Source organism: Bombina bombina, chromosome 2 (genome assembly GCF_027579735.1).
Source record: "Bombina bombina isolate aBomBom1 chromosome 2, aBomBom1.pri, whole genome shotgun sequence".
NCBI classification, from domain to species: domain Eukaryota; kingdom Metazoa; phylum Chordata; class Amphibia; order Anura; family Bombinatoridae; genus Bombina; species Bombina bombina.
This window is the reverse complement of record NC_069500.1, coordinates 433,469,859-433,495,612: the sequence shown is the minus strand read 5'-3', so window position 1 is coordinate 433,495,612 and position 25,754 is coordinate 433,469,859. Positions and strand designations below refer to the sequence as shown.

Here is a 25,754-nt window from a genome sequence, read left to right as displayed (position 1 = left end):
TGATGTGTCATCTAAATCTAAACTTTTGAACATTCTTTTCAAAGGTAAGACCCTATTCGGGCCTGAACTGAAAGAGATTATTTCAGACATCACTGGAGGGAAAGGTCATGCCCTCCCTCAGGATAGATCAAATAAGATGAGGACCAAACAGAATAATTTTCGTTCCTTTCGGAACTTTCAGAGTGGTCCCGCTTCAGCTTCCTCTACTGCAAAGCAAGAGGGGAATTTTGCCCAATCCAAGTCAGTCTGGAGACCTAACCAGGCTTGGAACAAGGGTAAACAGGTCAAGAAGCCTGCAGCTGCTTCTAAAACAGCATGAAGGGGTAGCCCCCAATCCGGGACCGGATCTGGTAGGGGGTAAACTCTCTCTCTTCACTCAGGCTTGGGCGAGAGATGTTCACGATCCCTGGGCTTTAGAAATTGTGTCCCAGGTATATCTTCTGGAATTCATGGGCTTCCTTCCAAGGGGGAGATTTCACATTTCTCGATTGTCTGTAAACCAGACAAAGAGAGAGGCGTTCTTACGCTTTGTAGAAGACCTATATACCATGGGAGTGATCCGCCCAGTCCCAAAAGAGGAACAGGGGCTAGGGTTTTATTCAAACCTGTTTGTGGTTCCCAAGAAAGAGGGAACTTTCAGACCAATCTTGGATCTCAAAATTCTAAACAAGTTCCTCAAAGTTCCATCATTCAGGATCGAGACTATTCGGACTATTCTACCTCTGATCCAGGAGGGTCAATATATGACTACCGTGGACTTTAAGGATGCGTATCTACTCATCCCTATTCACAGAGATCATCATCAATTCCTCAGATTCACCTTTCTAAACAGGCATTACCAGTTTGTGGCCCTTCCCTTTTTGCTAGGGTCCCTTCTGGCGGTTCTACGACCACGGGGCATAGCAGTGGCACCTTATCTAGACGACATCTTAATTCAGGCGTCGACTTTCCAGCTAGCCAAGTCTCACACAGACATCGTGTTGGCTTTTCTGAGATCTCACCGGTGGAAGGTGAACATAAAAAAGAGTTCTCTCTTCTCTCTTACAAGAGTTTCCTTCCTAGGGACTCTGATAGACTCGGTAGAAATGTAAATATTTCTGACGGAGGTCAGAAAGTTAAAACTCTTAACCACTTGCCGAGCTCTTCATTCCATTCCTCAGCCATCAGTGGCTCAGTGTATGGAGGTAATCGGACTCATGGTAGCGGCAATGGACATAGTTCCTTTTGTCCGTCTACACCTCAGACCATTGCAGCTATGCATGCTCAAACAGTGGAATGGGGATTATGCAGATTTATATCCTCAACTGCATCTGGACCAGGAGACCAGAGATTCTCTTCTCTGGTGGTTGTCTCAGGACCACCTGTCCCAGGGAATGTGTTTCCGCAGGCCAGAGTGGCTCATTGTAATGCCAGATGCCAGCCTGCTATGCTGGGGTGCAGTCTGGAATTCCCTGAAAGCACAGGGCTTATGGTCTCGGGAGGAAGCTCTCCTTCCGATAAACATTCTAGAACTGAGAGTGATATTCAATGCACTTCAGGCGTGGCCTAAGGTTGCTGCGGCCAAATTCATCAGGTTTCAGTCGGACAACATCACGACTGTAGCTTATATCAATCATCAAGGAGGAACAAGGAGTTCTCTAGCGATGGTGGAGGTAACCAAAATAATCCGGTGGGCAGAGGATCACTCTTGCCATCTCTCAGCGATCCACATCCCAGGAGTAGAGAACTGGGAGGCGGATTTTCTAAGTCGTCAGACTGATGGTGTCTCGTCAGAATGCCAAACTTCCTCGCTACGGGTCCAGGTCCCAGGATCCCAAGGCGGTACTGATAGATGCTCTAGCAGTGCCTTGGTTCTTCAATCTGGCCTATGTATTTCCACCGTTTCCTCTCCTTCCACGTCTGGTTGCCAGAATCAAGCAGGAGAGAGCTTCGGTAATTCTGATAGCACCTGCGTGACCACGCAGGACTTGGTATGCAGACCTAGTGGACATGTCCTCGGTCCCACCATGGACTCTGCCAATGAGGCGGGACCTTCTAATCCAAGGTCCGTTCACACATCCAATTCTAATTTCTCTGCGTCTGACTGCTTGGAGATTGAACGCCTGATTCTATCAAAGCGTGGTTTCTCTGAGTCGGTCATTGATACCCTGATTCAGGCTAGAAAGCCTGTCACCAGGAAGATCTATCGTAAGATTTGGCGCAAATATATTTATTGGTGTGAATCCAAAGGTTACTCGTGGAGTAAGATTAGGATTCCTAGAATATTGTCTTTTCTCCAAGAAGGTTTGGAGAAGGGATTATCTGCTAGTTCCCTAAAAGGACAAATATCTGCTTTGTCTATTCTACTTCTCAAACGTCTGGCAGATGTTCCAGACGTTCAAGCATTTAGTCAGGCTTTGGTCAGAATCAAGCCTGTATTTAAACCTGTTGCTCCGCCATGGAGCCTAAACTTAGTTCTTAAAGTTCTTCAAGGGGTTCCGTTTGAACCTATGCATTCCATAGATATTAAGCTTCTATCTTGGAAAGTTTTGTTTTTAGTAGCTATTTCTTCGGCTTGAAGAGTTTCTGAGCTATCTGCTTTACAATGTGATTCACCTTACCTTGTTTTCCATGCAGATAAGGTGGTTTTACATACCAAACCTGGGTTTCTTCCTAAGGTTGTTTCTAATAAGAATATCAATCAAGAGATTGTGGTTCCTTCTTTGTGTCCTAATCCTTCATCTAAGAAGGAACGTCTGTTACACAATCTTGATGTGGTTCGTGCTTTAAAGTTCTACTTACAAGCAACTAAAGATTTCCGTCAAACATCTTCTTTGTTTGTTGTTTATTCTGGTAAACGGAGAGGTCAAAGGGCTACCTCTCTTTCCTTTTGGCTGAAAAGCATCATCCGTTTGGCTTATGAGACTGCTGGCCAGCAGCCTCCTGAAAGAATTACTGCTCATTCTACTAGAGCTGTGGCTTCCACATGGGCTTTTAAAAATGAGGCTTCTGTTGAACAGATTTGTAAGGCGGCGACTTGGTCTTCGCTTCATACTTTTTCAAAATTTTACAAATTCGATACTTTTGCTTCTTCTGAGGCTATTTTTGGGAGAAAGGTTCTACAAGCAGTGGTGCCTTCCGTTTAAGGTCCCTGTCTTGTCCCTCCCTTCATCCGTGTCCTAAAGCTTTGGTATTGGTATCCCACAAGTAAGGATGAATCCATGGACTCGATACATCTTACAAGAGAAAACATAATTTATGCTTAAATGATAAATGTATTTCTCTTGTGATGTATCGAGTCCACGGCCCGCCCTGTTTTTTAAGACAGGCATATATATATATATTTAAAAACTTTCAGTCACCACTGCACCCTATAGTTTCTCTTTCTTTCATGTAATTAGCAAGAGTCCATGAGCTAGTGACGTATGGGATATACATTCCTACCAGGAGGGGCAAAGTTTCCCAAACCTTAAAATGCCTATAAATACACCCCTCACCACACCCACAAATCAGTTTTACAAACTTTGCCTCCTATGGAGGTGGTGAAGTAAGTTTGTGCTAGATTCTACGTTGATATGCGCTCCGCAGCAGGTTGGAGCCCGGTTTTCCTCTCAGCGTGCAGTGAATGTCAGAGGGATGTGAGGAGAGTATTGCCTATTTGAATGCAATGATCTCCTTCTACGGGGTCTAATTCATAGGTTCTCTGTTATCGGTCGTAGAGATTCATCTCTTACCTCCCTTTTCAGATCGACGATATACTCTTATATATATACCATTACCTCTGCTGATTTTCGTTTCAGTACTGGTTTGGCTTTCTACAAACATGTAGATGAGTGTCCTGGGGTAAGTAAGTCTTATTTTCTGTGACACTCTAAGCTATGTTTGGGCACTTTTTTATAAAGTTCTAAATATATGTATTCAAACATTTATTTGCCTTGACTCAGGATGTTCAACATTCCTTATTTTCAGACAGTCAGTTTCATATTTGGGATAATGCATTTGAATCAATCATTTTTTCTTACCTTAAAAAATTTGACTTTTTCCCTGTGGGCTGTTAGGCTCGCGGGGGCTAAAAATGTTTCATTTTATTGCGTCATTCTTGGCGCGGACTTTTTTGGCGCAAATTTTTTTTCTGTTTCCGGCGTCATACGTGTCGCCGGAAGTTGCGTCATTTTTGACGTTCTTTTGCGTCAAAAGTGTCGGCGTTCTGGATGTGGCGTCATTTTTGGCGCCAAAAGCATTTAGGCGCCAAATAATGTGGGCGTCTTATTTGGCGCTAAAAAAATGTGGGCGTCACTTTTGTCTCCACATTATTTAAGTCTCATTATTTATTGCTTCTGGTTGCTAGAAGCTTGTTCACTGGCATTTTTTTTCCCATTCCTGAAACTGTCATTTAAGGAATTTGATCAATTTTGCTTTATATGTTGTATTTTTCTATTACATATCGCAAGATGTTCCACGTTGCAACTGAGTCAGAAGATACTTCAGGAAAATCGCTGCCCGGTGCTGGAGCTACCAAAGCTAAGTGTATCACTTTTGGTATCTGTTCCTTCAGCTGTTGTTTGTATTAAATGTTATGACAAACTTGTTAATGCAGATAAAATTTCCTTTAGTACTGTTACATTACCTGTTGCTGTTCCGTCAACATCTAATACTCAGAGTGTTCCTGATAACATAAGAGATTTTGTTTCTAAATCCATTAAGAAGGCTATGTCTGTTATTTCTCCTTCTTCTTCTCTTTTTTCAGATGAATTTTTAAATGAACATCATCATTCTGATACTGATAATGGTTCTTCTGGTTCAGAGGTTTCTGTCTCAGAGGTTGATGCTGATAAATCTTTGTATTTGTTCAAGATGGAATTTATTCGTTCTTTATTTAAAGAAGTATTAATTGCATTAGAAATAGAGGATTCTGGTCCTCTTGATACTAAAACTAAACGTTTTAATAAGGTTTTTTAATCTCCTGTAGTTATTCCAGAAGTATTTCCTGTCCCTGATGCTATTTCTGAAGTAATTTCCAGGGAATGGAATAATTTGGGTAATTCATTTACTCCTTTTAAAACGTTTTAAGCAATTATATCCTGTGCCATCTGACAGATTAGAGTTTGGGACAAAATCCCTAAGGTTAATGGGGCTGTCTCTACTCCTGCTATATTTTTAGCGGATGTTGCTGCAGCTTCAACTTTTTGGTTAGAAGCTTTAGCGCAACAAGTAACAGATCATAATTCTCATAGCATTATTATTCTATAACATGCTAATTATTTTATTTGTGATGCCATCTTTGATATCATTAGAATTGATGTCAGGTATATGTCTCTAACTATTTTAGCTAGAAGAGCTTTATGGCTTAAAACTTGGAGTGCTGATATGTCTTCTAAGTCAACTTTGCTATCCCTTTCTTTCCAGGGTAATAAATTATTCGGTTCTCAGTTGGATTCTTTTATCTCAACTGTTACTGGAAGGAAGGGAACTTTTTTACCACAGGATAAAAAATCTGAGGTAAATTTAGGTCTAATAATTGTTTTCGTTCCTTTCATCACAACAAGGAACAAAAGCCTGATCCTTCATCCTCAGGAGTGGTATCAGTTTGGAAACCTTCTTCATTTTGGAATATATCCAAGCCTTATAGAAACCCAAAGCCAGCTCCTAAGTCTCCATGAAGGTGCGGCCCTCATTCCAGCTCAGCTGGTATGGGGCAGTTTACGTTCTTTTCAAAGAAATTTGGATCAATTCCGTTCACAATCTCTGGTTTCAGAACATTGTTTCAGAAGGGTACAGAATTGGATTCAAGTTAAGGCCTCCTGCAAAGAGATTTTTTTTCTTTCCCGTGTCCCAGTAAACCCAGCAAAGGCTCAAGCATTTCTGAAATGTGTTTCAGATCTAGAGTTGGCTGGAGTAATTATGCCAGTTCCAGTTCTGGAACAGGGGCTGGGGTTTTATTCTATCTCTTCATTGTACCAAAGAAGGTCAATTCCTTCAGACCAGTTCCGGATCTATCAATATTGAATCGTTATGTAAGGATACCAACATTCAAGATGGTAGCTGTAAGGACTATCCTGCCTTTTGTTCAGCAAGGGCATTATATGTCTACAATAGATTTACAGGATGCATATCTGCATATTCCGATTCATCCAGATCACTTTTAGTTTCTGAGATTCTCTTTTTTAGACAAGCATTACCAGTTTTGTGGCTCTACCGTTTGGCTTAGCATCAGCTCCAAGAATTTTTACAAAGGTTCTCGGTGCCTTTCTGTCTGTATTCAGAGAACAGGGTATTGGTATTTCCTTATTTGGACGATATCTTGGTACTTGCTCAGTCTTCACATTTAACAGAATCTCATACGAATCGACTTGTGTTGTTTCTTCAAGATCATGGTTGGAGGATCAATTTACCAAAAAGTTAATTGATTCCTCAGACAAGGGTAACCTTTTTAGGTTTCCAGGTAGATTCAGTGTCTATGACTCTGTCTTTGTCAGACAAGAGAAGTCTAACATTGATATCAGCTTGTCAAAACCTTCAGTCACAATCATTCCCTTTGGTAGCCTTATGCATGGAAATTTTAGGTCTTATGACTGCTGCATCGGACGCGATCTCCTTTGCTCATTTTCACATGCGACCTCTTCAGCTCTGTATGCTGAACCAATGGTGCAGGGATTACACAAAGATATCTCAATTAATATCTTTAAAACCGATTGTACGACACTCTCTGACGTGGTGGACAGATCACCATCGTTTAGTTCAGGGGGCTTGTTTTGTTCTTCCGACCTGGACTGTAATTTCAACAGATGCAAGTCTTACAGGTTGGGGAGCTGTGTGGGGGTCTCTGACGGCACAAGGGGTTTGGGAATCTCAGGAGGTGAGATTACCGATCAATATTTTGGAACTCCGTGCAATTTTCAGAGCTCTTCAGTCTTGGCCTCTTCTGAAGAGAGAGTCGTTCATTTGTTTTCAGACAGACAATGTCACAACTGTGGCATACATCAATCATCAAGGAGGGACTCACAGTCCTCTGGCTATGAAATAAGTATCTCGAATTCTGGTTTGGGCGGAATCAAGCTCCTGTCTAATCTCTGCGGTTCATTTCCCAGGTTTAGACAATTAGGATGCGGATTATCTCAATCGTCAAACGTTGTATCCGGGCGAATGGTCTCTTCACCCAGAGGTATTTCTTCAGATTGTTCAAATGTGGGAACTTCCAGAAATAGATCTGATGGTTTCTCATCTAAACAAGAAACTTCCCAGGTATCTGTTCAGACCCCGGGATCCTCAGGCGGAGGCAGTGAATGCATTATCACTTCCTTGGAAGTATCATCCTGCCTATATCTCTCCGCCTCTAGTTCTTCTTCCAAGAATAATCTCCAAGGTTCTGAAGGAATGCTCGTTTGTTCTGCTGGTAGCTCCAGCATGGACGAATTCTTTTTCGGATGGCCTCTTGCCAACCGTGGGCTCTTCCGTTAAGACCAGACCTTCTGTCGCAAGGTCCTTTTTTCCATCAGGATCTCAAATCTTTAAATTTAAGGGTATGGAGATTGAACGCTTGATTCTTGGTCAAAGAGGTTTCTCTGACTCTGTGATTAATACTATGCTACAGGATCGTAAATCTGTATCTAGAGAGATATATTATAGAGTCTGGAAGACTTATATTTCTTAGTGTCTTCTCATCATTTTTCCTGGCATTCTTTTAGAATTCCGAGAATTTTTTTACAGTTTCTTCAGGATGGTTTAGATAAAGGTTTGTCCGCAAGTTCTTTGACAGGACAAATCTCTGCCCTTTCTGTTCTTTTTCACAGAAAGATTGCTAATCTTCCTGATATTCATTGTTTTGTACAAGACTTGGTTCGTATAAAACCTGTCATTCAGTCAATTTCTCCTCCTTGGAGTTTGAATTTGGTTCTGGGGGCTCTTCTAGCTCCTCCTTTTGAACCCATGCATTTATTTGGACATTAAACTTCTTTCTTGGAAAGTTTTGTTTCTTTTGGCCATCTCTTCTGCCAGAAGAGTCTCTGAATTATCTGCTCTTTCTTGTGAGTCTCCTTTTCTGATTTTTCATCAGGATAAGGCGGTGTTGCGAACTTCTTTTGAATTTTTTCCTAAGGTTGTGTATTCTAACAACATTAGTAGAGAAATCATTGCATTCTTTGGATGTTGTTAGAGCTTTGTAATATTATGTTGAAGCTACTAAGAATTTCCGAAAGACTTCTAGTCTATTTTTCATCTTTTCTGGTTCTAGAAAAAGCCAGAAAGCTTCTGCCATTTCTTTGGCATCTTGGTTGAAATCTTTAATTCATCATGCCTATGTCGAGTCGGGTAAAACTCCGCCTCAAAGGATTACAGCTCATTCTACTAGGTCAGTTTCTACTTCCTGGGCGTTTAGGAATGAAGCTTCGGTTGATTAGATTTGCAAAGCAGCAACTTGGTCCTCTTTGCATATTTTTACTAAATTCTACCATTTTGATGTGTTTTCTTCTTCTGAAGCAGTTTTTGGTAGAAAAGTACTTCAGGCTGCGGTTTCAGTTTGAATCTTCTGCTTATGTTTTCATTAAACTTTATTTTGGGTGTGGATTATTTTCAGCAGGAATTGGCTGTCTTTATTTTATCCCTCCCTCTCTAGTGACTCTTGCGTGGAAAGATCCACATCTTGGGTAGTCATTATCCCATACGTCACTAGCTCATGGACTCTTGCTAATTACATGAAAGAAAACATAATTTATGTAAGAACTTACCTGATAAATTCATTTCTTTCATATTAGCAAGAGTCTATGAGGCCCACCCTTTTTGTGGTGGTTATGATTTTTTTGTATAAAGCACAATTATTCCAATTCCTTATTTTATATGCTTTCGCACTTTTTTCTTATCACCCCACTTCTTGGCTATTCGTTAAACTGATTTGTGGGTGTGGTGAGGGGTGTATTTATAGGCATTTTAAGGTTTGGGAAACTTTGCCCCTCCTGGTAGGAATGTATATCCCATACGTCACTAGCTCATGGACTCTTGCTAATATGAAAGAAATGAATTTATCAGGTAAGTTCTTACATAAATTATGTTTTTTTCTTCCTAGCCTTCGGTCGAATGACTGGGGGGTGGAGCTAAGGGGGGAGCTATATAGACAGCTCTGCTGTGGGTGCTCTCTTTGCCACTTCCTGTAGGGGAGGAGAATATCCCACAAGTAAGGATGAATCCGTGGACTCGATACATCACAAGAGAAATAAATTTATCAGGTAAGCATAAATTATGTTTTTGATTATGTTTTTGAGCTGAAGAAGTAAGATCAGCTAATTTACACACTTAGCTTTGGTAGAATTGTGTTCAGGCAGCTTTGTTCCTACAGAAACATCAGAGGCAGTATCAGTTTTAGACATCTTGCAATATGTAACAAAAAAGAAAAAATAACATTTAAAAAAAAATATATCCAATTTCCTCAAAATAGCAGTTTTAGGAATGGAAAAAAAATGCTTATGATAACATTTTTTTATACAAAAGTAAAGTCAAAAGCAAGCAACCTAGCCCTCAATCAAATGAGAGCAGAGAGCAAAAGAGGGAGAGACTTAATATAACAAATTTTGGTGCCAAGAATGGCACAAATGCAGAGACAAAAACTTTTGATGCCAAAGCTTAACAAATTAAATGACACGACTCGTGTCATAACAGGAGTAACTTTGCGCCAAAAAACTTGCGTCAAGAAAGTCGCAAGAAACAATGCGACTTGCGTCGCTCAGACGCAACTTCACGCCAAAAATGTTGCAATAAAAAGTAACATTCTGCGTCATCACAAGCCTAAGCCCATGAAAATTTTGAAAAAAACAGACTCCAAGTTACAACTAAATGGATCCCCAGGTAAGCCTAAAAACTCCCATAACCATAATTTACATGCTTAAACTGTTAGACTGCAAAGGGAAATACACAGACCTGACTCATGGCAAATATATACAATATACATTTAAAACTTTATTAGATAAAGTGCCAAACATAGCTGAGAGTGTCTTAAAAAATGATATATACTTAACAGAACACCCATCCACATATAGCAGACGGCCAAACCAGTACTGAAACGTATCAGCAGAGGTAATGGTAGAGGAGTATAATGCCGATCTGTAAAGGGAGGCAGCAGATAAATCCCTGCAACCAATTTACAGAGAGCCTTAGAATAGATTTCCCATAGGTGAAAACCTGGTATCATCAGGCAATACTCGCTTCACATCGCTCAGACAAACACTGTACTTTGAGAGGAACTGGGCTTCAATATGCTTAGAAGCGCCTATCACAGAAGAAAATCAAGCACAACTTGCTTCACCACCTCCACAAGGAGGCAACGCTTGTAAAACTAAGGTATGAGTGAGGTGGGAGGTGTATTTATAGGCATTTTGAGGTTTGGGAAACTTTGCCCCCTCCTGGTAGGAATGTATCTCACATACGTCACTAGCTCATGGTCTCTTGCCACTTACATGAAAGAAAAAGCATGTGATAAAAGTCTGTCTGTAGTGGCTTAGAAACAGGCAGGCATTTAGAGGTTTAAATGTTATATAACAATGTTGGTTGTGCAGGGTGTTACCTTAACAATTAAACTCACTAACCAATCATAAGTGAATGGATCATTTAAAAGACTCTGAGTTACCTGTCACATGCATCTTGATAAAGCCCAAGGGAGGGCGAAACACGTCGCTTGCACTTGTGACATTGTGACTTTGAAAGAAGGACATTCTAGTACAGTCTTTACTGCAACTTTTAACCCGGGTTAATATCATTTCTATATATCCCAAGGTGAGGGAGAACCTGTGCCCCACCGTTCTACTGGAGAAACAAGTACACTTACAGCAGGCAAGTCTGCCTATACAGCGAGCTGACATCAGGACACAGCAATCAGCTGTTTTCCTTTACGCTGTTGGAACATCGGATTGAGAAGAGCGGATGGGGAGTTTGTGACGTCAGACGCCGACTCACATGTGCAGAGGTCTGTACACTTCTATCCCCAGGAATGGCAGTGACTACAGCTGCGGTCCTAGTTTTGACCGAAGGATCTAACTTTCCGGTAACACCCTCTGAACTTACGGTATAGTACCTTGCAATTTTTGTGGAGCAAATTATCAGCACACGAATCTAAGCTGTCATTCCTTGCAAGTGTTAAGACACCTACGCTGATTGCATATGGCTACCTGCACTAATATTATACATATGAACTTGGTGCTTTTTAGTTAATCCATTCCTTTTGTTTTCATTCTGTTTTTATAACAATAGTGTTATGCCATACATTTTAACATCTTTACAGAGATATAGCAATTTATAATAACATACATCTATAACTGCTGTCTGGAAAGTGTTTGCATAGTCTATTTAGGATTTAGCCTGCATTTAATATGTTAGTATTTTTATCTCAGTTTTTAACATTACAGGGAGACGTCCCTAAGTTAGGTTGTTTATATATTGTGTATATTATGCTTATTCACGTTTATTAAATTTGAATATTTATTTTTATATAGTGTGTATACTTTTAGCTCACAAGCGCACTCACTCTATCCTGAAGCTTAGGCTTCGCTAGTGTTTTATTCTTTGCCTTTGTTAATCTAGGAGGAGTGCAAAAATAGTGCTCTGAAGAATATTCAAGGATTTTATCCTTTAATTGGTAGTTTCCCTGCAAGTAAGGATCGGGGTAATGCTGTGTCCATGCAATCCTCTTGAGTAAGAGTTTTGGTAGCTGTTAGCTGTTGGAGGTCGCAGGGTAGTCCTTGGTTTCTTCTTACAATTTATGCTATCCCCCATCTGGAAAACCACGGTTGGTTACTCTGCTTTTCTTTCTTCTTCAGGTCCCTGTCAATAATCTTCTGGATTTGTCAGACCTGGATTTTTGTGTCTGCCCCACAGCTGAGACTACAAGGTAAGAGTTTTTTTCCTTCATAGCAACAGAAGGCTCAGGCACATTGGGGGTTAATACCTCTTTAATAACCTTATAAACAGAGTCTGGGGACTACATTTATTCAATCTCTTCATGTTTGGGATTTATTTGGGCAGTATGCTCAGGGCACTGTGGATAAGAAACTATCCTGCACTTTACTTTAGCAAGTTTATTGTTTCTGGGACTGAGGCTGTCATAGAGGCAAGGGTTTGGATAAGGATGTGTTTGTTTGGTGTATAAGCACTGACTTAAGGCAGTCATTTTTTAGACTGTATTTTACATTTAGGGATACGTTAATTTGATCTTGGTTGAGCGCAGTGTATTTTCGCACACTTTTTTAATGTTTTCCTTGATGTGGTCACGTCACGAACGCGCGTCTCCTTTAACCTGTAGCGGTTTGTGGAGAGGTGATTTCATTAGCGCTCAGCGTGGAGAGCTCTTTATGAAGTGCAGTAAACAACGCACACTAAGAGGTGGTCAGTCCACTCCAGCAACGGCTGGGGTTTATAGAGGTGCTGGGTTGGTTTAGTGTCTGAATATTTTAGACTTATTAACGGAGTGAGACCTGTAAGCACACTCATACGGTTTTGATACTGTGCTTTTTTTCTCTTCTCTGGCTCATTGATGTTTGTTATTCTCTGTCTCACAGAACATATGTTTAATTTTATAGTAAGCCTTTTTTATTACTACTACAGGCTTTGAGTGAAAGTGGAGTTTACCCATAGGGAGAAAATTATGGAAGATAGACAGAATTTAGCAGTAAATTATGACAAGTGTTTATACTGTGTAGAGGCTCAAGTGATTGCTCCTGTGCAATTTTGCTCCATGTGTGTAGCTAATATGTTTCAGTCCAAAAATAAAGATTCTGCCATCACTAAAAAGCTTAACCCTTCAGAGCCCTCTGCCTCTCAGGATTATGTTGCCCTAGACATGCCTCAGCTTTCTTTTCAGTCCCCGTCCCTAGCAGTTACAGAAGCAGTGCCCTGCAGCTCCACTCTGTGTCCGGGGGGAGTATTTTTACCAGGAGACTTTGCAGTGCAGCTTACCTCAGCAGTTTCTGCGGCTCTGAGTGCCTTACCTATCTCAGGTAAGAGGAAAAGTAAGTCTAAGAATATTTCCTGTAAGTCAGGAATAGCGACCAACGCCAAGGATGCTTTAGTCAGTTTATCCCAATTATCTGAGGATAACCATTCTTCAGCAGCCTCTAAAGACGAAATCTCTGATCCAGTAGATTCAGAGGAGGTTAGTTTTAGGTTTAAAGGGACACTGTACCCAAATTTTTTCTTTCGTGATTCAGATTGAGCATGAAATTTTAAGCAACTTTATAATTTACTCCTATTATCAAATTTTCTTCATTCTCTTGGTATCTTTATTTTAAATGCACGAATGTAAGTTTAGATGCCGGCCCATTTTTGGTGAACAACCTGGATTGTCCCTTGCTGATTGGTGGATAAATTCATCCACCAATAAAAAAGTGCTGTCCAGAGTACTGAAACCAAAAAAAGCTTAGATGCCTTCTTTTTCAAATAAAGATAGCAAGAGAATGAAGAAAAATTGATATTAGGAGCGAATTAGAAAGTTGCTTAAAATTGCATGCTCTATCTGAATTACAAAAGAAAATAATTGGGTACAGTGTCCCTTTAAGCTCAAACACCTCTGGTTATTGCTTAAAGGGACAGTAAAGTAAAAAAAAAAACTTTCATGATTTAAATAGGGCATGTAATTCTAAACAACTTTCCAATTTACTTTTATTACCAACTTTGCTTTGTTCTCTTGGTATTCTTAGTTGAAAGCTAAACCTAGGAGGTTCATATGCTAATTTCTTAGACCTTGAAGGCCGCCTCTAATCTGAAAGCATTTTGACAGTTTTTCACCACTAGAGGGCATTAGTTCATGTGTTTCACATAGATAACATTGAGCTCAGGCACGTGAAGCTACTAGGAGTCAGCACTGATTGGCTAAAAATGCAAGTCTGTCAAAAGAACTGAAATAAGGGGGCAGTTTGCAGAGGCATAGATACAAGGTAATCACAGAGGTAAAAAGTATATTATTACTCCCGGAGACAGCCCTGATCCAGCATTCTGCTGATAACAATATTGATGGCTACCAAGCTGCTATTTGCTAGAAAGAAACTGGAAGAAAACTGACTGCCCCAGTTGGCAGGCTCTGATTAACCCCTTAATGACCACAGCACTTTTCCATTTTCTGTCCATTTGGGACCAAGGCTATTTTTACATTTTTGCAGTGTTTGTGTTTAGCTGTAATTTTCCTCTTACTCTTTTACTGTACCCACACATATTATATACCGTTTTTCTCGCCATTAAATGGACTTTCTAAAGATACCATTATTTTCATCATATCTTATCATTTACTATAAAAGAAAATATAAAATATGAGGAAAAAATGGAAAAAAACACACTTTTTCTAACTTTGTCCCCCAAAATCTGTTACACATCTACAACCACCAAAAAACACCCATGCTAAATAATTTCTAAATTTTGTCCAGAGTTTAGAAATACCCAATGTTTGCACGTTCTTTGCTTTTTTTTGCAAGTTATAGGGCAATAAATATAAGTAGCACTTTGCTATTTCCAAACCACTTTTTTTCAAAATGAGCGCTAGTTACATTGGAACCCTGATATCTGTAAGGAATACCTGAATATCCCTTGACATGTATATATTTTTTTTTAGAAGACATCCCAAAGTATTGATCTAGGCCCATTTTGGTATATTTCATGCCACCATTTCACCGCCAAATGCGATCAAATAAAAAAAATTGTTCACTTTTTCACAAATTTTTTCACAAACTTTAGGATTCTCACTGAAATTATTTACAAACAGCTTGTGCAATTATGGCATAAATGGTTGTAAATTTTTCTCTGGAATCCCCTTTGTTCAGAAATAGCAGACATATATGGCTTTGACGTTGCTTTTTGGTAATTAGAAGGCCGCTAAATGCCACTGCGCACCATGCATGTATTATGCACAGCAGGGAAGGGGTTAATAAGGGAGCATGTAGGGAGCTTTTTGGGGTAATTTTAGCTTTAGTGTAGTGTAGTAGACAACCCAAAGTATTGATCTACGCCCATTTTGGTATATTTCATGCCACCATTTCACCGCCAAATGCGATCAAATAAAGAAAAACGTTAAATTTTTCAAAATTTTAGATTTCTCACTGAAATCATTTACAAACATTTTGTGCAATTATGGCACAAATGGTTGTAAATGCTTCTCTGGGGTCTCCTTTGTTCAAAAATAGCAGACATATATGGATTTGGTGTTGCTTTTTGGTAATTAGAAGGCCGCTAAATGCCACTGCGCACAACACGTGAATTATGCCCAGCAATGAAGGGGTTAATTAGGTAGCTTGTATGGAGTTTGCAGGGTTAATTTTAGCTTTAGTGTAGAGATCAGCTTCCCACCTGACACATCAGACCCCCTGATCCCTCCCAAAGAGCTCTCTTTCCTCCCCCACCCCAAAAATTGTCCCCGCCATCTTAAGTACTGGCAGAAAGTCTGCCAGTACTAAAATAAAAGGTATCCTTTTTTTTATATATAGCATATTTACATATGCTGCTGTGTAAGATTCCCCCCTTAGCCCCCAACCTCCCTGATCCCCCCCAATACAGCTCTCTAACCCTCCCCCTCTGCCTTATTGGGGGCCATCTTGGGTACTGGCAGCTGTCTGCCAGTACCCAGTTTGCATGTAAAAATGTCTATTTTTTTTTTATTTTTGTTTTTTCTGCAGTGTAGCTTCCCCCCCCCCCAAGACTAATCCCCCACCCCCTCCCAGATCCCTTAGATTACTTTATTCAGGGATTTTATCCCTCCTTTCTCCCCATAATAAAAAAACCCTTTCTGTAGTGTAAGTGGTTCCCACACGCTCCCTCCCCGTGCACGCGCCCGCCCACCACCCCCCGTGCACGCGCGCGCGCCCGTGCGCGCCCCCGGCGATCCCGCCCCCGATCCCGCCCCCCTCTTTTACCAAGAAGCCATCGATGGCCGCCCACCCACCTCCCACTTCAGCTCCCACCCACCAATGAATGCGGCCATCGATGTCCGGTGCAGAGAGGGCCACAGAGTGGCTCTCTCTGCACCGGAGGGGTAAAAAATGTTATTGCAGGATGCCTCAATATCGAGGCATCCTGCAATAACCGGAAAACAGCTGGAAGTGATCAGGATCGCTTCCAGCTGCTTTCCACACTGAGGACGTGCAGGGTACGTTCTCAGGCATTAACTGCCTTTTTTCTGAGGACGTACCCTGCACGTCCTCAGTCGTTAAGGGGTTAAACTCATCTCCTACTTTCGGTCCATGAAAACTATGTATGTAGTGCTCGCCAACAAATGGACTTACACGCTATGACTTGGGGTCACTGGGGGAGGACAGGATTCTCTCCATTTGAGGGAAATATATTAAAAACAATTCCACAAGGACTTTGTGGGAGGGGAATGTGTTATTTCCCCCCTCCCCATGCCTGGTTCTGAGGGGAGGAAAAGGTTATGTGTTTTCCCTTTTTTTTTTTTTTTTTTTTTTTTTTATTCCCCCTTACCCCCCTACCCCAGCTGCTCTGCTCTCTCCCTGCTTGAACACTTATTGTACAGCTCTCTACCTGTAGTTGCATTGGGTGATCACCTAGACTCCATCTCAGCACCCCTGATACCTACTGAGTACTTATTTTTCTATGGTTTGTTACACAGAGGTAATCATTAACAGCCTATACAAAGATGTCAATGGAATCATTAGATTGATAAGCATTGCTTGCCTTAGATGACTTACGCTACATAGCTACCATTGTGTGCCTTAGTTGTACAATCTAATTCTCCCCCATAGGTATCGTTATTATCCACAGCTACTCTAGACCTATACTGAGACATTGGGTAGGTGTCTGTTGGTTGCTTATACGCTTTTTTTTTTTTTTGCTGAAAAAGCTTGATTTTATTTGAGTAATTTCATAAAAATAAAAAAAATGCTATATTTTTTTTTTTTAACTTTAAAAAAGCTTTATTCATATCAAACAAAAGTACATGTCATAAAATGTATGCACCATAGCATACCTCTGAAATATTATAATACAATATATCAATGAATTATCAAGATAATCCCCTCTACTGATTGCTAGAGAACATGGAGCAATTAATACATAATGATAACATTCTGCAGTTTATACTCAATGATGGGGGCCAATGTTTAATAACACAATTTATAATTCAGTGTACTTTCTTCTGATCCCCAGTTTTAGCACTTTAGACCACTCATGGGTCTAATACAAAAACGCTTATAAACAATGTTGGGGGTATACGAGGATTAAATTTAACACAACAAATAGATGAGACAAAACAACACAGAAAAACTTGTGTCGAGAGACACAACTAACCAGAAAAGATGTCAGTTTGATATTCAGTTATACCCACAGCTATTGTATTCCCGTATAGAAAGTAAGGTTTAGTTAATTAAACAATATATATAACCTTAGAGACATTTGAGCAAGCCCCACCCCAAAATTATTCAGGCCATCTGAATGGAAATGGAAAGGCAAGGTAGGTGTATCTTGGGGTGTCAGAACCCTGCAACATTTAAGTGGGTTAGTGATAATACTTTATCGGGGGTGTTGTTTAGCTGACAACCAAAGTAGATAATGTATTGCAAGCTAAGGGGAATTTCGATGTTGAGGCTGTTAGGAATGTATGATGACAGACTGGCGGCGGTAACCTAGCTATAAAATCTATGCGTGTCCCCCACCCGCTGCCGCGGCCGCCGGCCACAAGTGAGGTAGTTCAATGTGTTTAATATGCACGCTATTTAAGCCATCCACCGCCTGAGAATTATAAACTAAAGAAGCGGATATCCCCCTCTGCCCGCTGTCAACCTCCCACTTCCTGTGTCTCTGGAGAGTAATAATGGAGTTAATGGGGTAGGAGCTACATGGTTAATTAGTAAAATATTCATATTTTGAACATACATATTAAACTTTAAAACATCAAGTCAAATGGTGGTGTTAAAACCAAACAATGCGGCAAACCTTATATTTGAGTCCTTACACTAGTCCCAAGCAGAGTCTATTGGTAAATGCACAATAGAGGAGCACCACCAGCCCCCAGAATATTTCAACTTGCCATGTGGGTCATTATCATCTGCAAAGCCGGTAAATTGACAGGACCGAGTTTCTCCCCTCGGCAGTTTAGGATGTCTGATAACCATAGTGCCAGGGGATAATGTAGAATAGATCTGATACCCAGGAGGGTGATAACGGAGGTCAAGATCCTCCGCCAGCCGTTCATTGTCTGAAATATGATCCGGAGCCGTGGTAAAGGTTGTTAGGCTTAAAGTCCCCAATTTTGCGGTTGTCTTCGGGCTCCCCCAGAGTTCACTTGGCATACTTGCATTGACTTTTAAATGTGCTAGGTCCCGCTGCTCCATCTGTAGATGGATCGATGTGACTCCAGGCGCCATCTTAGATGAAGTGTTGCTAAATCTCCTGCTGGATAGGCTTGTGTTTAGTGAGAGGCCGATATCTGGCATGCTGTGCTGGTATAGTGCTTCCTCTGCCCCACACTCACCGCTTTCGAAAGATGATAGTGATATGACAGTAGGGCCATTGCCTGACTGCATGGCTGCTCCTGGCTTCAGCGTGGTAGGTTGCTTGTTTTCCCCAAGTTTTATATGTGTGTCTGGCTCATAGATCACGGGTTGTTGTAGCGCCGGCTCTGCAACTTTAGTAACTGCTAGTCGTTCCATTAAGTACAGTATATCCTGCTCCGAAGGAGCTTTATCTATTAGAGCATACATCAGGGCTTCTAACTTCTAAGCAGTGGGGAGGTCATTAACTTCCATTGTGGCCGGCTGGTGTCTGCGGCTGTGCTCACTGTGAGATTACAATACCCAATGCGGTATGCCGATGTTTAGTAAAAAAGGTTGTTTATTTCGGCAGTATTGCTGTAGGTGCTTGAGATAACCAGTTCTGGCTAGACACCCCTGGGATCCAGGGGGGGGACGCTGCCTGTGAGATCGCCGCCGCTACAGGCCTCAATCGTCTAATTCCGCCTCCAGGATCATTAATACAGCAACCAACGATAGGGTTATGTATATATTCGTGCTGTAACTCGATCAAGTGTCAGATGCTGTAGGATTAAAGCAATAACCGGCGGATTATTGGTTTTTTCTCCCGGAGCTACAGAAGAGTGCGACTGCACAGAGTCGCTGCCTGGACACGCCCCCGCTTATACGCTTTTTAACCTGCTTATGTCTACAGTTTGTTTTCAAGGCCCTGAAGTGGCCTCTTCCACATATCATAGAAAATATGGACAAAAAGGGAGGTATCAGTCATATAATATCTCTAATGTGCTAGACTAGTCACTTATGTACTGCAGAGGTTAATCACAGGATCTCTTTGCTTATTACTGTACTGTTCTGTATCTTAATATTTGTTTCTTGAGTATATTTGTAGTTGGAAACTGCATTTTCAATTTCAATTTATAGTTTGTTTTAATTACCTCAAAAATATAAAATTAAAAAAAAAGTATATTATAACTGTGTTGGTTATGCAAAACTGGGGAACGGGTAATAAAGGGACTATCTACCTTTTTAAACAACAAAAATTCTGGTGTTTACTGTCCCTTTAAGGAGGTCCTGGCTACTCTGGAAGACTCAGAACCTACAACTTCTGAGACTCCTAAGGTTACTAAACTGAACAAGGTTTTTGATGTCAAACCTAGGTCTGTGGAACTGTTTCCTGTTCCGGATTGTATGTCAAATATTATTGCTCAAGAATGGGAGAAACCAGGAATTCCTTTTTCCCCTATCTCCTGTTTTTAAAAAGATGGTTCCAGTCGCAGACTCCGTTCTCTGGCTTACTATTCCTAAGGTGGATGGTGCTATATCCACCTTGGCTAAGAGAACTAAGATTCCTCTGGAGGATAGTACCTCTTTTAAAGACCCCATGGATAGGAAGCTGGAGGGGTACTTGAGAAAGATTTTCCTTCATCAGGGTTTACTATGGCAACCTGTGGCTGCTATGGCGGCGGTTGCTGGCAAGGCCTCGTGTTGGTATGAGTCCTTATCTGAACTAGTTATGGAGTAGACTATATTGGAGGAAATCCAGGACAGGATTAAGACATTAAAACTGGCAAATTCCTTCATCTGTGATCCCAGTATGCAGGTAGTGCGCCTGAGTGCTACAACTTAGAGTTTTGCCATTCTCTCTCGTAGAGCTTTGTGGCTAAAGTCTTGGTCAGCAGACATGGTTACTAGGCTCCTTTCTTTGCCCTTTTAAAAGGGGAGAAACTTTGGTCCTGATCTGGATGCCATCATTTCAATGGTCACGGGTGGAAAGGGGTCTTTTCCTTCCTCAAGATAAAGAGGCTAGGCCTAAGGGTCGCCAATCTTCTAATTTTTGTTCCTTTCGCAAATTCAAGGGACAGAAATCCTCTATTTCCTCCAAGCCTGACCAGACCAAAACTTCCTGGAGACCTAACCAACCATGGACCAAGGACAAGCAGTCCAAGAAGCCAACTTCTGAGAACAAATCAGCATGAAGGGTTCACCCCCGATCTGGGATTGGATCAGGTAGGGGGCAGACTTTCCTTCTTTCGGGAGGCTTGGACTCACGATGTTCCAGATCCTTGGGCAGTGGATGTGGTCTCACAGGGATACAAGATGGGTTTCAAATCTTCTCCTCCAAGAGGCAGATATCTCCTGTCAAGATTATCTGCAAACCAAGAAAAAAAGAGAGGCATTCTTAATTTTTTTCAGGGATCTATCCTTTCTAGGGGTGATCATCCTGGTTCCTCTGGCAGAACAGGGCCAATGATTTTATACCAACCTTTTCATGGTTCCCAAGAAAGAGGGAACTTTTCGCCCTATTTTGGACCTGAAGTGCATCAACAAATTTCTCAAGGTTCTGTCCATCAAAATAGAGACTATTTGTTCCATTCTACCTTTAGTAAAGGAGGGTCAGTTCATGACCACCATCGACCTGAAGGCTGTTTACCTTCACGTTCCTATCTACAAGGATCATTTTCAATTCCTTCGGTTTGCCTTTCTAGATAAACATTTTCAGTTTAAAGTCCTTCCTTTCGGTCTAGACAAAGCTCCCCGAATCTTTACAAAGGTTCTAGGGGCTCTTTTGGCAGTGGCCAGGTTTCACAGAAATGCGGTAGCCCCTTACCTGGGCTATATCTTGGTTTAGGCGCCATCTTTTTAGTTTAGCAAGATCCCATACTGATTATTTGCTGTTTACTTTCCGCTCTCACGGGTGGATAGTGAATCTGGACAAGAGTTCCCCGATTCCAAATACCAGGATCTCTTCATAGACTCAATCTCAATGAAGATTTTCTTAATGGAAGTGAGAAAGTCCAAACTTCTTTCTGCCTGCCTTTCTCTTCAGTCCTCTGTCCAGTCCTCAGTGGCACAATGTATGGAAGTAATTGGTCTCATGGTGGCCTCCATGGACATTATTCCATTTTCTCGCTTCCATCTGAGACCTCCACAGTTATGCATGCTCAGGCAATGTAAGTGAGACCTCAAAGGATAGTCCTAGACAACCTGGCGAGAGACTCTCTCCTGGTGGCTCTGTCAGGATCATCTGTCTCAAGGCACATGCTTCTTGAGACCATTTTGGGAGAATGTGATTACGGATGTTGGCCTTTCTGGCTGGGGAACAGTTTGGGGTCCCTTAAGAGCTCAAGGGACCTGGAATCAGGAGGAGTCTGTCCTCCCAATAAATATTTTAGAATTGAGAGCAATCTTCAATGCCCTGATAGCATGGCCTCAACCGAGTTTGGTCCAGTTTATCAGATTCCAATAGGACAACATCATATCAGTGGCTTACATCAACCATCAGGGAGGAACAAAGAGTACCTAAGCAATGAAGGATGTTTCTTGCATCGTTCTCTTGGCAGAGTCTCACAACTGCCACATTTTGGCCATTCGCATCCCAGGTGTGGGACAACTGGAAGGCAGATTACCTGACCAGGCAGAATTTTCACCCAGGGGAGTAGGGTCTTTATATGGAAGTATTCTCAATGATAACCCTCAGGTGGGGGGTTTCAGAGTTGGACCTGATGGCGTCTCGTCCAAATACTAAACTTCCCAAATACGGGTCCAGATCAAGGGACCTGCAAGCAGTTCTGGTGGACGCTCTGGCGGTTCCATTGGATTTCGGTCTGATTTACCCATTTTCTCCATTTGCCCTCCTTCCTCGAGTGATAGCCCGGATCAAACAGGAGCTAGCTTTGGTGATTCTAATTGCTCCAGCTTGGCCTCACAGAATTTGGTTGCGGACCTGGTGAAAATGTTGTCTTTTCCTCCATGGAGATTACCGCTGAGGAAGGACCTTCTACTTCAGGGTCCTTTTCTTCATCCAAATCTAGATTCTCTGGAGCTGACTGTATGGAGATTGAATGCCTAGTCTTGTCTAAACAAGATTTAAAAAAAAAAAAAAATCTATTTCCAAGCTACTAAGGATTTTCGTCAATCATCTGCCCTTTTTGTGGTGTTTGCTGGCAAATGAAAGGGGCAAAAGGCTACGTCAGCTACTCTTTCTTTTTGGTTGAGGAGTGTCATTCGGTTGGCTTATGAGACAGCTGGACACCAGCCTCTTGAAAGGATTACGGCTCATTCAACTCACGCCGTTTCTTCTTCTTTGGCTTTTAAAAACGAGGCTTCTATGGAGCAAATTTGCATAGAGCCACTTGGGCCTCGTTACATACTTTTTTTAAATTCTACAAATTTTATGTTTTTGCCTCATCTGAGGTTTCCTTTGGGAGGAAAGCGCTTCAAGTGCGGTGCCCTCAGTTTAGGTCCGCCTGCCTTGATTTCTCCCTCCCTTTCCATTCTGTGTCCTATGGCTTGGGTTCCCACTAGTAATTGAATGGATTCATGGACTCTCCATGCCATTGGAAAAAAAACTAAATTTATGCTTACCTGATAAATTATTTTCTTTCCTGGCATGGAGAGTCCATGACCCGCCCTTGTCTAATTTCAAGACCGCTTATTTTTATTTTCTAACTTCAGGCACCTCTATACCCCTGGTGTTCATCTTCTTTTTTCGTATTACCTCGGCTGAATGATTTGGGATTATGGGAGGGATACTTAAAGCCTTGTTGGGGTGTTCTTTGCCTCCTTCTGCTGCCCAGGAGTTGAATTCCCACTAGTAATTGAATGGATTTGTGGACTCTCCATGCCAGGAAAGAAAAAAATTTATCAGGTGAGCATACATTTTGTTTTTAGTGTTGACTGTCCCTTTAAGTTGAAGCAGCAGCCATATTAGCAATTGAAATATCTGACCTGAGCAAATACCCTGCTTGTTTAAAGGCCTTTCTATAAAAATAGTCTAATTTTCTATCTAAAGGGTCTTTAAAAGAAGTACTGTCTATCAAAGGAATAGTAGTATGTATAGCCAGAGGATATGGCCCCATCCACCTTGGGATCAATGTACCACAAATCAACTAGCAGCAGGTAAAGGACATAAAACCTTTTAAACCTTGCAGGAGTAAATTAATTACCTGGCTTAGGCCATTTCCTAGGAATCATGTCAGAGACAGGAATAGGGAAAACCTCAAGTAGATCAACAGTCTTAAAAACAGAATTTTAACAGATTACAAGACTTAGATTCAGAAACCTTAGGGTCTTTAACCCCTAAAGTAATTAAGGCTTTCAAAAGAGAATGAATATGTTCAAGTTTAAACAAAAATGAGGAAATATCAAGTTCAACATCAAATGAAGATTCCTCATCACCAGAAGGAAATTCACCATCTGAGGACAAAACAGTATCCCTGACTTTTGGGCACATAGTACTAGTAGAAGGTAAAATTTGAACTGACATTTTATGCTTGTTTCATACTTGGTGAATCATCATTAACATTCTCCTGTAATAAAGAAACAGAAGAAGCATTAATACCCAAAGAAATAGCATTAGGTTGGTCTGATTGCATTCATAACATTTAAACATGAGTCACATAAATGAACAGGAGCACATACCACAGCTCTTTTACAGTAAGCACACCTAATAATGGTAGAAAGGTGTTCGGCTTCAAGGGTAGATTCGGGGACAGAATCAGACAGCTCCATTATAGCATTTGACAATGAAAACCAATAAACACGATAATCTTATAACCTTACTCATCCTCTACACTAGTGATTTGATCCATTTATATTACATTTGGTCTCTCTCCCCTTTTCCAGTACATTAGGCTATCGTAGAGACATTTTGTCACATTCACTGCCCTTAGGCACCTATCACATTCACATAGGATTTCAGTAAGAATATGCGAATATCGTCATTTGCATTTTTCTATCTTAGTTATTTTTCCCTTTATTTTAGTATTATTGTTCCATTCTCTAGTTATTTCCCTGGAATATATGACACATTTTGTCTTATTTACACTGTTACCTGTTCCCCTGTCATATATTGTCTACTCGTTATTGGACGTTTTTTATTGGCCACGTTTTTCCAAACAGCCATTGGCTGTTATTCCCCATTATGTATTTCCTACTGGCGGCTGATTGGCGGTCCATCACACACCCCCTCCAGTCACTGTTTCCTTTGTAAACTGCAAATTTCTCTGTGAGCCGTAGGCTAATGTTGTCATTACAGCGGTCTTGTGGTCTTAACACTGACCATCGCAATACTTTTAGATTTATTACTGACTTATTTGGTTTGGATGCATTTATACTTTTACTCGATTTTCCCATGAACGTTACTGTTCACTGAACCACGCCTTATTACACTGACACCAATGATGTGTACTAACCTCCCCTGTTGCCTTGACAACGTAGTTCACGCACACTTTATAGATTTGGCTCAACTGAGTTATTATTCACAAGTTAATAACATTAGTTTAACATCTATTTATGCCTCCTAGTAAAGAAGGCTAGTTGGTCCCGTTTGGCCTCTTTACTATAGAATTTCCTTTTTCCCCTATTACACTTTGTATGTCCCTAACACGCCCCCCCTCCCTCTTCTTCACCTGTCAATTTTATCGATTACACATGGTTATATAGTTATATAATTATTTATTTCCCCTTCCCTATTTCACAGCCCACAGTAGCAATATTAAATGGAATTTTTTATGAATCCTATCTTAATAGGATAGATACGTTTTTATTATTTTCTCTTACTGACTATTGGAATGTACCATTAGCAGTTTGTTTTGTCTGGTGTCATTTTTTCTAATAATAATTCTGTTATTTCATACATTTTAATGGTGACCAGTTGTCCTCTGGAGAAAGTATACAGTTTATTAATTGTATGTGTGTACATATTATATGTTATGTGTAGACTTCCATATGTTATACACTCAATTTTATTTAATATATATATTTCCCCCCCCCCATGTGAACATGGTATTACCTGGTAAGGGGGTGGAATTTTATTTCCTCATTCTGATTGGTTGTTTAGGGTTTAAATATGGCAGCTGTGAGTTTGTTTGTTATACAGCCTGATGAAACAGTGTGTTACACTGAGAAACGTGTTGCTTATGTTTTTACTATTTTAATAAATTTTAAAGATTTAAAGAATTATTCATCTCCTCACTTGCTGCCTACCTTTTTGATCTTCTGAATCGTTAACCTTCTTGGAGCTGGTATAGTTTCCCCTCTAGTCATTTGAGGTGTGGGACTGGCTACTGTTGGATTCCTTTCTGCCGACTGACTCCTGTCCCAAGGCATCCCTGGACTCTCCCTGGTGAGACGAGGATTCGCCCCTGTGATCATATCCATTTGGTCTACCGGACGACAAGTGGTTCCGGATTGCTGGTTTTGCACATCTGTGCTTTACATCTCGTGAGTAGGATTCTTTTGTCCTCCTTAGCCTGTAATATCGTGTACTATCTGATCTGCACCATGTGGCGCCCTCGATTTTGATTTTTCTAAACACGATATCCCCCTTAA

The 25,754-nt window shown here is 41.0% G+C and overlaps 1 protein-coding gene across 1 annotated transcript in view; it reads right to left on the bottom strand.

Moving 5' to 3' along the window:
• Positions 1 to 25,754, bottom strand: part of SPPL3 (signal peptide peptidase like 3) — a 467,604-nt gene that overhangs the window by 168,194 nt on the left and 273,656 nt on the right. The window lies entirely within an intron of this gene.